A 13,993-nucleotide genomic window follows, 5' to 3' on the forward strand; every position below is an offset into this window, starting at 1 on the left:
TCCAGGAACAGTCTTGCATGCTCAGGATACTGACAGTAAGCATGCCCATCTATGGCCCTGGAGGCATTCCTGTGGATATTTGTCCTGACTTTGGACTCTGAAGCAGCCCTGTAAGCCAGTCTTAGTCCTGCTCAACTTTGATATGGAGCCAGTCCCGCCTGTCCTGGGAACTTCCTAGTGACCCAGCAGAAGTCCTCTTGAGAATCTGGTAATGTACTTCTGCATACCAGTAAGAGGCCTTCCATCTGCAGGCTCAAATGCTGACCCAGAAGTGGACATCTTGTTACAGCACCAGCCCTATTGACCAAGATATTGAATGCAGTCTCATCTGCCCAGGGAACTGAGAGGATACATACCCTCCTGAGCCCCTGGTAACAAGTTCACTCACTGTGGACCCAGAAGCATCCATAGGACCTAAATCCAAGACCACTTGACTGAGACATCAGAGTCAATCCCATCAACCTGGAGACCAGAGCAGAGAAGGTCTTTACCTGTTGAGACCAGTCTGTAAAGACTGGAAGAGGGGTTAGCTCCTTCAAATGCACAGACACACAAGTTTATATGGATCACGAAGAATCAGACCAACATGATATCACCAAAGGAAAACAGAGATAAACAACTAAAGAAAAGGAAAATATTGCAGAAATATGAGTAGTTTAATAAAGAAATAAAAAAAAATAAGGCAGAACCCCTGAGGCTGAAGAATACAATGATTGAACTGAAAAATTCAGTAGAAGTCTTCAATAGCAGAATAAATTGTGCATAAAAAAGAATCTGTGAATCAAAGACAGGTCATGTGCAATTAATCAGTTGGAGGAACAAAAGGAAAAAAATAGAAAGAGTAAAGAAAGCATATGAGACTTATGGAACATCATTAAAGTGATGAAAATACATATTACGGGAGTCCCAGAAGAAGGAGAGAGAGAGAAAGGGGCAGAAACTTTATTTAAATAAATAATGACTGAAAATTTCCCAAATCTTGAGAAAGATATGGACACCCAGATAAACGAAGCTCAAAAGATCCCAAGTAAGATCAATCCAAAGAAAATAACCTCAAGAAACAATATCATCGAATTGTAAAAGTCAAAGACAGAAAAATTTGAAAGCAGCAAAATAAAAGTGACTAGCAACATAGAAGGTAAACCTCAATAGGTTATCAGTGGGTTTCTTAGCTGAAATGTTACTGGCCAACGGGGAGTGAGATAATATGTTCAAAAAGATGAAAGAAAAAAGAAAACTGCCACAAAGAACACTATAGCCAGCAAAGTTGTTTTTCAGAATTGAAGGAGAGAGAAAGATATTCCCAAAGAAATGCTGAGGGTATTTCTCAGCATTGGTAATGGTGGTGTACTCACCATTAAACTGACTTAGGAGAAAGGCCAATGAGCTTTCTTCAGTTGAAATGAAAGGATACTAAACAACTGCATGAAGGCATAAGAAAGTATAAAAATCATTGGTATTATCAAAACTATATATATATAAACTTAGTACAAAGCTACAGTTTTGACACACATATATATATATATATAAAGGGAGAAATAGACAGTAAAACAAGAAAAATACTGGACTTTAATATCCCACTGTCAATAATGAATAGATCATCCAGAAAGAAAATCAATAAGGAAAGAATGAATTTCAATAACACTATAAACAAAGTGGACATAACAGACACATAGAGAACATTCCATCAAACAGCAGCAGAATGCACATCCTTCTCAAGTATACACAGGTTATTCTCCAGGATAGATCGTATGTTAGGCCACAAAACAATATTAACAAATTTAAGAAAACTGAAATCATATCAGTATATTTTCTGACCAAAATGATTGAAATTAGAAATCAGTAAGAGGAGGAAACTTAGAATGTTCACAAATATGTGAAAATTAAACAAGCATACTTAGCATCCAATGGGTCAAAGAGGAAACCAAAAAGGAAATCAAAAAGTATCATGAGACAAATGAAAATAAAAATACAACATACTCAATATATGGGATGAAGCAAAAGCAGTTCTAAGAAAAGTTTATAGCAATAAATGCATATATTAAGAAAAAGAAAGATATCAAATAAAGAACAGATTTCACACTTTAAAGAAGTAGTAGAAGAAGAACAAAATAAGCCCAACATTCACAGAAGGAAGAATATAATAAAAATTATAGCAGAAATAAATAAAATATAGAATAGAAAAACAATAGAAAACGTTAATGAAACTGAGTTGGTTTTTTTTGAAAACATAAATAAAATTACCAAACTTAAGCTAAACTAAGCAAGAAAAAATACCGAGAGACTCAAATAAACACAATTATAAATGATGAAAGAGGCATTACAGCTGACACTACAGAAATACAAAGGATTATAGGAGACTACTATCAATACTTATATGCCAGCAAATTGGATAACCTAGAAAAAATGGATAAATTCCTAGAAACATATGATATACCAAGTCTGTTTCATGAAGAAATAGAAACTATAACAAGTAAGGGGATTGAATCAATAATCGAAAAACAAAGAAAATACCAGGACCAAATGGTTTTATGGGTGAATACCAAACATTTAAAAAAGAATTTATGCCAATCTTTTTCAAACTCTTCCAAAAATTTGTAGTGGAGGGAATACTTCCAAACTCATTTATGAAGGTATCATCACCTGATATCAAAGCCAGATAAGAACACTACAAGAAAAAAAATCAGGCAAATATCCCTGATGAACATAGATGCAAAAGTCTTGAACAACATACTAGAAAACAGAATTTAACAGCACATTAAATAAATCATACAGTAAAATCAAGTGGGACTTATTGCTGGGATGCAAGGATGTTTCCACACGGCTAAGTCAGTAAATGTGGTAAACCACATGAACAGAATGAAGAGTGAATTTATCTGATCATCTCAACAGATGCAGAAAAAAACATTTGACAAATTTCAGTGTTTTTTCATGACAAAAACTCTCAAGAAATTAAGAAAGAACATAACATAATAAAGGCCATGCATGTCAAGCACACGGCCCTCATCACACTCAGTGGTGAAAAGCTGAAAGCTTTCTTACTAAGATCAGGAACAAGACAAGGATACCTCCTCTCATCACTTCTACTCAACACAGTATTGGAAGTCCTAGCCAGACAACTAGGCAAGAAAAAAAATTCAAATCAGAAAAGAAGCAAATTTGTCTTTGTCTCCAGATGACATATTTTACACATGCAGAAACCCCTAAAGACTTCACAAAATATTTTTAGAACTTTGCTAATAAATAAAATCAGGAAAGTTGAAGGATACATCTATACAGAAAAATTAGTTGCATTTTTTTACACTAACAATGAACTATCTGAAAAAGAAATGAGGAAAATAAGCCCATTTAGAATACCATCATAATAATGAAACACGTAGGAATAAATTTATCCTAGGATGTGAAAGTTCTGTACACCAAAAACTATAAGATATTGATTAAAGAAATTGAAAAAAACACAAAGAAATGGAAAAGCATGTCATGTTCATGGGTCAGAAGAATTAATATTGTTAAAATATCCATGTTACTCAGTCATCGACAGATTCAATGCAATCTCTTTCAAAATTTTAATGGCATTTTTATCAGAAATAGAAAAAAGATCCTAAAATTCTTATGGAGCTGCAAAGAACCCAAATAGCCAAAGCAATCCTGAGAAATAAGAACAAAATTGAAGACATTATGATTCCTGATTTGGAGTTATATTATAAAGCTGTAATAATCAAAACTAGATAATAGCTATGAAAACACACACATAATCCAATTGAACAAAATAGAGAGCCCAGAAATAAACCCAAGCATATAAGGTCAACTAATCTTTAACAAAGGTGCCAAAAATACACTATGGAGAATAAATAGTCTCTTCAATAAATGGTGCTGGGAAAACTGGTTATTATGTAATAGAATGAAATTGGATACTTATCTTACACCATACGCGGCAATTAACTAAAAATGGATAAAGTCTTAAATGAAAGACCTGAGGCTAAATATCCTGGAAGAAAACATAGGGAAAAATCTCCTGGACATTGTTCTTGGCAATGATTTTATGGAGGCGACACTAAAAGCAAAGGCAACAGAAGCAAAAATCAACAAGTGGGACAACATCAACCTCAAAATCTTCTGCACAGCAAAGGAAACAATCAACAAAATGGACAGATAGCCTATGGAATGTGAGAAAATATTTGCAAACCATATATCTTTGATGTGGAGTTAATATCCAAAATATACAAGAAACTCACACAACTCAATAGCAAAAGCAAACAAACAAAAAACAAATAAATAACCCAATTAAAAAATGGGCAAAGGATCTGAATAGACAATTTTTTTTCAAATAAGACATGCAAATATCCAAAGGCATATTGAAAGGTACTTAATATCATTAATCATCAGGGAAATACAAATCAAAAACACAACGAGATTTTATCTCACATCTGTTAGGATTGCTATTATCAAAAAGACAAGACCTAACAAGTGTTGAGGAGGATGTGTAGAAAAGGATACCCTTTCAACTGTTTGTGGGAGTGTAATTGGTACAGTGATTATGGAAAATAGTATGAAGTTTCCTCAGAAAGCTAAAAATAGAACTGCCTTATGATCCAGCAATTCCACTTCTGGGTATATATCCAAAGTAAACAAAATCAGGATCTCAAAGAAACATCTGCACCCCCATACTTATTGCAACTTTATTCACTATGGCCAAAATATGGAAACAACTTAAGAGTCCATCAGTGGATGATTTGATCAAAAAATGGGGTGTAAAAATGTACAGTGATATATTATGAACAATGAAATCCTGCCATTTGCAAAAACATGGATGAACCTGGAGGACATTACATTAAGTGGAATAATCAAGACAAAGAAAGACCAATACTGTATAATCTTACTTATATATAATATATATAGTATAATATATAATATATAACATATACTTATGTGATTCTAAAATAGTCAAACAGGAGGAGAGTACATAAATTATAAAATTAAAGTTATATAAAACAATATATGAAACCACTTATGGTAAATATACATGTATATATATGTGGTAAATATATACAATGGAATACTACTCATGCATAAAAAAGGTGAAGTCTTGCCATTTGCAAAAACCTAGATAGACCTTAAGGGTATTATGCCAAGCAAAATAAGTCAGACAAAGACAAATTCTTATGATTTCACTCATATGTGGAAGATAAACAAAGGCATAGATACAGAGAACAGATGGGTGGATACCAGAGGGAAAGCAGGGTGGGGGGAAGGTGATGGGGTAATGGGGCATGTGTATGGTGAGGGATGGCAACCAGACTTTTGGTGGTGAACACGGTGCTGTCTACATGGAAGTCACAACATAATGATGTACACAATATAATGATGTAAACCAATGTTACTTCAATAAAAAAGATGCAAAAAGATAACAGAAACAAACTATGGTGGAAGAAATCTTCTTAAAATATTAATCATCCTAAATGTAAGCAAATTCAAACATTGTTAACAAACATGCATGATTAGATTTTTATAACACTTAAATCAAATTATATGTTGTTTACAACAGATGCTGATAAAACAATTTCAAAACACTAACACACAATTTAACTTTGAAAAAGATATATATTACAAATGTTTTATGAAAAATAGCTGTTGTATCATATAAAATTGAGAAAAATAGGTAAAATTAGACAATAATCAATCAAGGCAGTATTCAAGAAGACATGATAATTAAAAATTTATGTACATCCAATATAACATTAGAATTTTTATTTAAAAATATCAAATAATTTTAAAATGTAATTAACAAATTCACAATCAAAACACAAAATTTGACAGATCAAGGTGACAAAAATTAGTAAAAACATTTTAGAAATGCAGAACAAAATAACAATGTTAGCAAACATGCATAAGTATATAAAATAAATGAACACAGTAAATTTAAATTATTTTTAAGTTCAAAATTAAAATATCCAAAATTTGAAAATGTACTAAAGGTCACTAATAAGGAAATATCAGCAATTTTCAAATAATTGATAGCATACAATCATTTTCTGACGACAATATATTTAAAATCTACAATGAAAACACTTCAAGAAAAAATTTTGTGCTGAAACCTTAAAGTGTAATCCATTATGACTCATATTTTGAGAAGAAAACATTAAGTTATGAAGCACTGAATGCTAAATACAAACTAAACCTGGAGTATTTACAAGAGTATAATGCAGTTAAAACTTAATAAAATTGAAAAACAGTAGATGAGATCAAGACTGTTAAAATATGGTTCCTGGAAAATGCTAACACTAAGAAACAACTAGCAAAACTGATCTAGAAACAAAGGAAAGATAAGCATATACATTAAATAAGTGGAAAATGTCAAAATACAAAGGCTGTAAAATTTCAGAGAATATATCTTTAAAAACACTGATGACAATTTTTGTCTAAGAACTTAGAAGTAAGAAATAGTTAACTTATTTAAAATGAAAATTATAAATTTATTCCAGATAAAGGAGAAAACATGAATTAGCCAATCACTTTTTAAAATATTATGATCAAATATACATAACATTAGATATATAATTTAAACCATTTTTAAGTGTGCAGTGACCTTAAGTACCTTCACATAGTTGTGCAACACCAATATCCATCTCCAGAAATTTTGATCATCCCAAACTGTAACTCTGTACCCATTAACCAATAACACTTGATTTCTCTATCCCTCCAGCCCCTGGTAATCACTGTTCTACTTTCAGTCTATATGAGACTGAATATTCTAGGCACCTCATATAAGTGTCCTTTGTGACAAGCTTATTTTGCTTAACATAATGTCTCCAAGGTTAGTCTATGGCATAGCATATATGAGAATTTCATTATTTTTAAGGCTGAATAATACTCCATTTCATGTATATACAACATTTTCTTTATTCATCTCTTGATGAACACTTGGATTGTTTCCACCTTTTGCTTATTGTGAATATTGTTGCTATGAGCATGAATGTACAAAACATCTGGTTGAGTCTCTGCTTTCAATTCTTTTGTTTATATACCCAGACGTGGAAATTCCAAATCATATGGTAATTCTGTGTCTAATTTTTCAAGGAATGGTACCATCAATGCACGAAGTATCCAATTCTCCCTACTCTTATTAAGACATTTTTCAAGGTTGTTGATTTTGTCTTAAATAGTAGCCATGTTCATAGGTGTGAAGTAGTATCTCATTGAGGTTTGATTTGCATTTCCCTAGTGATTAAGGTGTAGAGAATCTTTTCACATGCTGTTGACCCTCATTTACCTTCTTTAGAAAAATATCTATTCAAGTTCTTTGTCCATAATTTAATTGGGTTGATTTTGGATTTGTTTTTGGTGTCATTGTTGAGTTACAGTGTTTTTAGATATATTTTGTAGGTTAAAACCTTATCAGATGTCTGATTTGCAAACAGTTACATTCTGTGAGTTGCCTTTTTACTCTTTTGATAGTGTCTTTTGAGTCACAAATTTTTTAACTTGGTCAAGTCCACTTTATTTCTTTTTTCTTTAGTTGTCTGTGTTTTTGGTGTCGTATCTAGAAATTCATTGCCAAATTTCATTCCATGAAAATTTCCTCGATGTTTTCTTCTAAGAGTTTAATAGTTTTAGCTCTTATGTTTATGTCTTTGATTCATATTGAGTAAGATTTTGTACATGGTGTAAAGCTAAGGTCCAACATCATTCTTTTGCGTGTTGACATCCAGTTTTTCCAGCACCACTAGTTGAAAAAATTGTCCTTTCCCCATTGAACGGCTGGCACTGTCGAAAATTTTTTGACCATATATGTAAAGGTAATTTTTGATCTCTCTATCTTGTTCCATTTCTCTGAATTATGTTGTACCACATCGTTTTGATTACTGTACCTTTTTGTAACTTTTGAAATCAGGAAGTGTAAGACATACAACTTTGTTCTTTTTCAAGACTGCTTTGGAAATTTGGAGATAATTGAGATTCCATATGAACTTTCAGATTTTCTATTTCTGCACAAAACATCATTCAGATTTTGGTATAGTTTGCATTGAATCATTTTGAGTAATATCAATAGCTTAATACTATTTTCTTTCAATCTAAGAAAATGGAATGTCTTCCCATTTTTTGTGTCTTCTTTAATTTCTTTCAACAAAATTTTTTTTCAGTGTATGAGTCTTTCGTTACCTTCATTAAGTTTACTTATAAGTAACATTTTTATTTTTTATGCTATTCTAAGTGAAATTGTTTTCTAAATTTCTTTTTCCATTGTTTTATTATTATTGAACAGAAAGGCAACAGCTTTTTTGTGTTAATTTTTTATCTTGCAACCTTTGCATTTTTCTAGTGATTAGTGATGTAGAGCATCTCTTCACATGCTTATTGGTCCTTGTTTATCTTCTTTGGAAAAATTTATTAGTTCCAATAGATTTGTTTTGAGGATTCTTTAGGGGTTTCTAAACATAAGATCATGTCACATTCAGAAAGAGATAATTTTTCTCCTTCCTTTCTTTTTTTAGTCATGTATCAGTTCATTAGGAAACCTTTCTTTTTTTTGCTTGTTAGCACTAAACATTCTTTTGTTGTCAAGTAGCCATAGTATCCATGTAACATTATATACAAAATAGTCTTTCATACTAATAGATTTGGATTCATGTACTAAAATACTAATACCCCTAATTCTATGAGGCATTTCAGAATGGAGGCTCAATAGATGTTGGGTATTACCATCTACTACACAAACTTAATGAGATGGAAAATAACTTTTATCAGAGCTGGGAGATCAGGTTGGAAACAATGTATTCATCACTTAATTCATTTAATACCAATCCCTAATCAGAATCATTTTGGTAACATATAAGACTCTAAAATAGTTAGAATATGGGTGATTCACCATGTCTGACTAGGCAACAGAAACAATAGAAAAAATAAACAAATGGGACCACATCAAACTTAAAAGCTTCTACACAGCAAAGGAAACCATCAACAAAATGAAAAGACAACCTAACAATTGGGAGAAGATATTTGCAAACCATACATCTGATAAGGAGTTAATCTCCAAAATATATAAAGAACTCATGCATCTCAACAACAAAAAAAACTACCAACCCAATTAAAAAATGGGCAAAAGACCTGAATAGACATTTCTCCAAAGAAGATATACAGATGGCCAACAGACACATGAAAAGATGTTCAACATCACAAACTATCAGGGAAATGCAAATCAAAACTACTATGAGATATCACCTCACGCCCCGTCAGAATGGCTATAATTAACAAGACAGGAAACAACATGTGTTGAAGAGGATGTGGAGAGAAGGGAACTCTCATACACTGCTGGTGGGAGTGCAAACTGGTGCAGCCACTATGGAAAACAGTATGGAGATTCCTCAAAAAATTAAGGACAGAACTACCATATGATCCAGCTATTCCACTGTTGGGTATTTATCCAAAGAACTTGAAAACACCAATGTGTAAAGATACATGCACCCCTGTGTTCATTGCAGTGTAATTCACAATAGTCATGACTTGGAAACAACCTAAGTGCCCAACAAGGGACGAATGGATAAAGAAGATGTGGTATATATACACAATGGAATACTATGCAGTGATAAGAAACGATGAAATCCAGCCATTTGTGACAAAATGGATGGACATTGAGGGTATTCTGCAAAGTGAAGTAAGTCGGAAGGAGAAGGTCAAATGCCATATGATTTCCCTCATTAAGTAGTAGATAATAACAACAACAAACAAACAAACACATAGAGACAGAGATTGGATTGGTGGTTACCAGAGGGGAAGGGGGAAGGGAGGAGGGCAAAATGGATAAGTCGGCACATGTGTGTGGTGATGGGTTGTAATTAGTATTTGGGTGGTGAACATGATGTAATCTATGCAGAAATAGAAGTATAATGATGTTCACCTGAAATTTATACAATGTTATAAACCAATGTTACTGCAATAAACAAAAAATTAAAAACATAAAAAAAAGAATATAGGTGATTCAAAGATAGTCTCAAAGTTACTATAGTGTTAAAATTATAATAAGCAGCATAAAAATTACAATTTACCATGAGGGGGAGTTCACAACAATCCTTAAACACATTAAGAGAAAACCTCTCACAGAAGGGGGATTATACTTGCAACTTGTTTTTCTATCACTCTTTATTCTTTCTTTTCTTTAAGTACTAATCTGGTAAAGAATCAGCTGGACAGAGCAAAGCTGGATGAGCCCCTCTTTGGATGATGGAGTAAAGCTACTTGAACTGTTCAAGCTGGGAAGAGGAGGAGAATATATAGACGGAGCCAAGGTAGCCATGGCCACCTTCTGGCCTCTGATGCTCACCATGGTCACTTCAGCTCTCTTCTTCTGAATCAAAGTGTTAAGGCCTTCAAAGTCAGTGCAAGTAATGTCTGAAATAGTAATAAAAGGCTGGTGGCCAAAGCCTTCCTGGGGTCCACCTGGGGCTATGGGGCTCAGCCTGGTCCAGAGTGGCTGCATCCATCTGGTTGCAGTGGTCAGCTGGGCCATCACCCCTGCAGAGCTGGAACACCCAGAGGTCTGAGTCAGGGGAGAAATCAGACTGATCTGGAAAAAGATCTGCAGCCCGCCAGTCCCTGAGAGCCCTTGTGGGTTCTGAGTTACCAGAACTGGTGGTACAATGTTTAGTGCAGCAGAAGCAGCCTGGATGATGGTGTTTGTCTGAGGCACTTAATGCTCAATGGTGATTTTTTTCTCTTTCATTTTTATTGTGGTAACATTGGTTTACAACATTGTATAAATTTCAGGTGTACATCATTATACTTCTATTTCTGCATAGATTATGTCATGTTCACCACCCAAATACTAATTACAATCCATCACCATGCACACGTGCCTAATCATCCCTCTTGCTCTCCTCCCTCCTCTCTTCCCCTCTGGTAACCACCAATCCAATCTGTCTCTATGTGTTTGTTTGTTGTTGTTTTTATCTTCTATTTATGAGTGAGATCATACAGTATTTGACCTTCTCCCTCTGACTTATTTTGCTTAGCATAGTATCCTCAATGTCCATCCATTTTGTCACAAATGGCTGGATTTCATCATTTCTATCACTGCATAGTATTCCATTGTGTATATATACCACATCTTCTTTATCCATTCGTCCCTTGTTGGGCACTTAGGTTGCTTCCAAGTCATGACTATTGTGAATTACACTGCAATGAACACAGGGGTGCATGTATCTTTACACATTGGTGTTTTCAAGTTCTTTGGATAAATACCCAACAGTGGAATAGCTGGATCATATGGTAGTTCTGTCCTTAATTTTTTGAGGAATCTCCATACTGTTTTCCATAGTGGCTGCACCAGTTTGCACTCCCACCAGCAGTGTATGAGAGTTCCCTTCTCTCCACATCATCTCCAACACTTATTGTCTCCACATCGTGTCCAACACTTATTGTTTCCTAGGTTGTTATTTATAGCCATTCTGACGGGCGTGAGGTGATATCTCGTTGGAGATTCAATTTGCATTTCCCTGATAATTAAAGATATTGAACATCTTTTCATGTGCCTGTTGGCCATCTGTATATCTTCTTTGGAGAAATGTCTGTTCAGGTCTGTTTTTTAATTGGGTTGTTAGTTTTATTGTTGTTGAGATGTATGAGTTCTTTATATATTTTGGATATTAATCCCTTATCAGATAGATGGTTTGTAAATATCTTCTCCCATTTTTTAGGTTGTCTTTTCACTTTGTTGATGGTTTCCTTTGCTGTGCAGAAGCTTTTTAGTTTGATGTAGTCCCATTTGTTTATTTTTTCTATTGTTTCTCTTACCTGGTCAGACATGGTACTTGAAAATATGTTGCTAAGACCGATGTCGAAGAGGGTACTTCCTATGTTTTTTTCTATAAGTTTCATGGTTTGAGGTCTTACATTCAAGTCTTTAATCCATTTTGAGTTAATTTTTGTGTATGGTGTAATATAGTGGTCTACTTTCATTTTTTTTTACATGTGGCTCTCAAGTTTTCCCAGCACCATTTGTTGAAGAGACTTTCCTTTCTTTATTGTATGTTCTGGGTCCTTTGTCAAAAATTAGCTGTCCACAGATGTGTGGGCTTATTTCTGGGTTTTTTATTCTATTCCATTGATGGGTATGTCTGTTTTTGTGCCAGTACTGTGCTGTTTTGGTTACTATAGCTTTGTAGTACATTTTGAAATCAGGGAGTGTGATACCTCCAGCTTTGCTCTTTTTTTCTCAGGATTCTTTTGGCTATTCATGGTCTTTTATTCTTCCATATAAATTTTAAGATTCTTTGTTCTATTTCTGTGAAAAATGTTGTTGGAACTTTGATAGGGATTGCATTGAATCTATAGATTGCTTTAGGAAGTATGGACATCTTAACTATGTTAATTCTTCCAATCCAAGAGCACGGAATATCTTTCCATTTCTTTGTGTCTTCTTCAATGTCTTTCAGCAATTTTTTATAGTTTTCAGTGTATAGGTCTTTCACCTCTTTGGTTAAGTTAATTCCTAGGTATTTTATTCTTTTTGCTGTAATTGTAAATGGGACTATATTCCTAATTTCTCTTTCTGCTGCTTCATCATTAGCGTATAGAAATTACACCAGTGGATAGATCATCCAAACAGAAGATCAGTGAGGAAACATCGGCCTCAAATGACACACTAGAACAGATGGACTTACTAGATATGTACAAAATATTCCATCCAAAAACCAAAGAATACACATTCTTTTCAAATGTACATGGAATATTCTCCAGGATTGATAGCACATTAGGCCACAAAACAAGTCTCCACAAATTTAAGAAGATTGAAATAATAGCAAGCATCTTTTCTGATAACAATGGTAAGAAACTAGAAATCAAGTATAGGAAGAAAATCAGAAAAGCCACAAATATGTGGAGATTAAACAAAATGCTACTGAACAATGACTGGGTCAATGAAGAAATGAAAAAATGCCTGGAGAAAAGTGAAAATGAAAATATGACATGCCAGAATCTATGGGATACAGCAAAAGTGGTTCTAAAAGGGAAGTTTATAGCCATATAGGCTGTTGCAACAAGTAGAAAAATTCTCAAATAGACAATCTAACAGTGCACCTAAAGGAACTGGGAAAAGAAGAACAAACAAAGCCCAAAATCAATAGAAGGATGGAAATAATGAAAATAAGAGCAGAAATAAATGAAATAGATACCAAAAAAAAAAAATAGAAAAATTTAATGAAACCAAGAGCTGCTTCTTTGAAAAGATAAACAAAATTGACCACCTTTAGCTAGACTCAACAAGCAAAAAGGAAAAAAGACTCAAATAAGTAAAATCAGAAAGGAAAGAGGAGAAATTACAACAGACACCTTAGAAATACAAAAGATTATAAGAGAATACTATGAAAAGCTATATGCCAACAAATTGGATAATCTAGAAATGGATAAATTCTTAGACTGGCACAACTTTCCAAAACGGAATCAAGAAGAAATAGAGAATTTGAATAGACCAATCACCAGTAAGGAGTAAAAACTGTAATCAAAAACCTCCCCAAAAATAAAAGTCCAGAACCAGACGGCTTCCATGGTGAATTCTACCAAACATACAAAGAAGACTTAATACCTATTCTTCTCAAACTCTTCCAAAAAATTGAAGAGATGGGGAAGCTTCCTAACTCATTCTACAAAGCCAAAATTACCCTGATACCAAAACCAGACAAGGACAACACAAAAAAAGAAAATTACAGGCCAACATCCCTGATGAATATCAAAGCAAAAATCCTCAACAAAATACTAGCAAATCACATACCAGAATACATTAAAAAGATCATACAGCATTGTCAAGTGGGATTTATTCCAGGGATGCAGGGATGGTTCAACATCTGTGAATCAATCAATGTGATACACCACATTAATAAAATGAAGAATAAAAATCACATGGTCATCTCAATAGATGCAGAGAAAGCATTTGACAAGATACAGCATCCACTTACGGTAAAAACTCTGAAGAAAATGGGTATAGAAGGAAAGTACCTCAACA

The 13,993-nt window shown here is 33.6% G+C and overlaps 1 pseudogene; it reads right to left on the minus strand.

The window, feature by feature from the left end:
* Positions 1-10,160: 10,160 nt before the first annotated feature.
* Positions 10,161-13,993, minus strand: part of LOC101398410 (uncharacterized) — a 31,862-nt pseudogene continuing 28,029 nt past the window's right edge.

This window comes from Ceratotherium simum, chromosome 39 (assembly GCF_057802395.1).
Source record: "Ceratotherium simum simum isolate JZ-2026a chromosome 39, ASM5780239v1, whole genome shotgun sequence".
Taxonomy (NCBI): Eukaryota; Metazoa; Chordata; class Mammalia; order Perissodactyla; family Rhinocerotidae; genus Ceratotherium; species Ceratotherium simum.